Source organism: Myotis lucifugus, unplaced genomic scaffold, assembly GCF_000147115.1.
Source record: "Myotis lucifugus unplaced genomic scaffold, Myoluc2.0 scaffold_28, whole genome shotgun sequence".
Lineage (NCBI taxonomy): Eukaryota > Metazoa > Chordata > Mammalia > Chiroptera > Vespertilionidae > Myotis > Myotis lucifugus.
In genome coordinates, this window is record NW_005871076.1 from 7046376 (window position 1) to 7049052 (window position 2677).

A 2677-nucleotide genomic window follows, 5' to 3' on the forward strand; every position below is an offset into this window, starting at 1 on the left:
CCCCCCCCCCCCCCCCCCTGCCAGCCTGGTCGCCCCTCACGACCTCCCTGCCGGCCTGGTTGCCCCACGCAGCCTGCTTGTTCAGTCATTTGCTCGTCCTTCACTAACCCCCCTGCTGGCCTGGTCGCCCCACACAGCCTGCTTGTTCAGTCGTTTGGTCGTCCCTCACTAACCCCCCTGCTGGCCTGGTCGCCCCACACAGCCTGCTTGTTCAGTCATTTGCTCGTCCCTCACTAACCCCCCTGCTGGCCTTGTCGCCCCACACAGCCTGCTTGTTCAGTCATTTGGTCGTCCCTCACTAACCCCCCTGCCAGCCTGGTCATAGACAGCCATTTCGTGAGGGCGTGAGGGTTAATTTGTATATTACCTCTTTATTATATAGGATATTTTCTGGAAAGACAAATTATGACGTTAGTTGAGGTGGTTGGTAGTATTGTCCTTAAATTTTGTTCTTTTAAAAGGTTTTATTTCCAGGTTTTTTTATGAAGGGCCTTTTTATAATAAGAGAAAACCCATGAATATAATTTTAAAAATAAATTATTTTCACTGTCACAATTGCTAGTAGTAGCTTTGTTTTTAACATAATTTCAATAAATGTACAAAGCAGCATCTTTCTAAGACATGTTTCAAAGCTTACTTTTTGGTGGTGTTAATCCTTACCCGAGGATAAGGATTTTTAAAGAGAGTGGAAGGGAGGGGAGAGACAGAGAGAGAAACATCTATGTGAGAAAGACATATTGATTGGTTGCCTCCTACATGAGACCCGACCAGGGCTGAGATACATGCCCTTTGACTGGAATTGAACCCAGAACCCTTCAGCCCATGGGCTGACACTCTGTCCACTGAGCCAAACTGGCTAGGCTCAAAGTTTAGCTTTGATAACACTTTTTAAAATAATATACTTAATTGATAAGGAAGTTTTCTTCAACATGTTTTCATTCTAAACCAAGCATGTTAAACTCACGGCCCAGCCAATATAACAGTATGGAAGAAACATTTTAATAAAAATTTTGTAACTTAATTTTTACAATATCCTGTTATACATAATTATTAATAACGAACTACATGTTCGCTAATGACTGATTACTATAATTGTGTTGCATTCATTTCCCTTACGTGCCTTATGCGCAGGCACATCATTTCTCTCCACTAATACTAGCAGCAAATATTTTAGCAGCCGAATGCCACATCATTAGTCTTGGACTGACTTGTTTGGTGTGCACAACAGCAAATATTTCGCTTTTGGAGAACAAGAAAAATAGGTTTATTTGTGTTACACTTGTTCATTTGTGCAGTTATTCAGTGTCTGGTAAGTTAATGTTCAAGAAAAAAATAATTTTTATTAAAATTTTCTGTTATTTTATGTTAACAATTACTCATTTTATTTCAGCCCTTTGTATCCAGCATGTCTCTATCAAAATAAACCTATGTTTCTATGAAAATTGAAGCTTTTGTTTTTTTTGTGGCCCACATAAACTTAAACCTGTTTATTTGGCCTGTGTTAGCCTTTGAGTTTGACATGCTTGTTCTAAACCATAAACCAAAGTAGGTATAATAAATTTCGAGTCAGGCAATTGAGATTTGTATTCTGACTTCACCTCTTCATAGCACTGTGACTTTAATAAGTCACCTAAATTCTCTGAGCTTCTTTTTTTTCTTTTCTATAGATAAGTGTGTGTGTGGGGGGTAATACCAATGTTAGAGAATTATTTTAAATATGGAAAGAAGTAAAAGTATAAAATTACGTTATAAATTGGAAAACATTTCACAGAATTTAAGCTGCTGCTGTTACTACTGACTGGACTTGTATATTGCTTGTGTATTAATGCTATTTACTCTGGTATATTAGATTAATTCCTTATCCTCTATTCATGGTTTTTGCTTCTGAGGTTGTCTTCCTACCCTTTCCTGGACTATTAATTTCTGCCTGCCTCCTGGATCATTTCCATTAAGATATTTATATTATTACTAGAGGCCCGGTGCACAAAAATTTGTGCACTCGGGGGGGAAGGGGGGGTCTCTCAGCCCTGCCTGTGCCCTCTCGCAGTCTGGGACCCCTCGGGAGATAACGACCTGCTGGCTTAGGCCTGCTCCCGGGTGGCAGAGGGCAGGCCCAATCCCTAAGTGCAGCCCCTGGTCGGGCTCAGAGCAGGGCTGATTGGGGAGTTGGGGCGCTGCCCCCTGTCATGCACAGAGCAGGGCGGATTGGGAGGTTGCGATGCCACCATCAGTCACGCTCAGGGTAGGGCTGATTGGGGGGTTGGGGCCCCCCCCCCTTTCCCCCTCAAGGCAGGGTCAAGGGGGAGGTTGGGGCCCCCCCCCCTGTGATGCACAGAGCAGGGCCAATCGGGGGGTTGGGGCCCTCCCCCCCCCCCCCCCCGTCACGCACAGAGCAGGGCCCATCAGGGGGTTGGGGAGCTCCTCCCTGTCACGCACAGAGTAGGGCCGATAGGGGAGTTAGGGCACCGCCCCTTGTCACACACACAGCAGGGCGGATCAGGGGGTTGGGGCGCCGCTTTCTTATCACCCACAGAGCAGGGCAATCAGGGGGTTGGGGCGCCACCACTGTCACACTCAGGGCAGGGGCGGATGGGGGAGGGTTATGGGCTCTACCCCTGTCACACACACAGCAGGGCCCTGTGGGGGGGGGGGGGGTGGGGGCGCCACCCCCCTGTCA

General features: G+C 46.3%; 1 protein-coding gene across 8 annotated transcripts in view; it reads left to right on the forward strand.

The window, feature by feature from the left end:
• The window catches only part of FAM13B (family with sequence similarity 13 member B), a 64193-nt gene that overhangs the window by 32430 nt on the left and 29086 nt on the right, over positions 1-2677 (forward strand). The window lies entirely within an intron of this gene.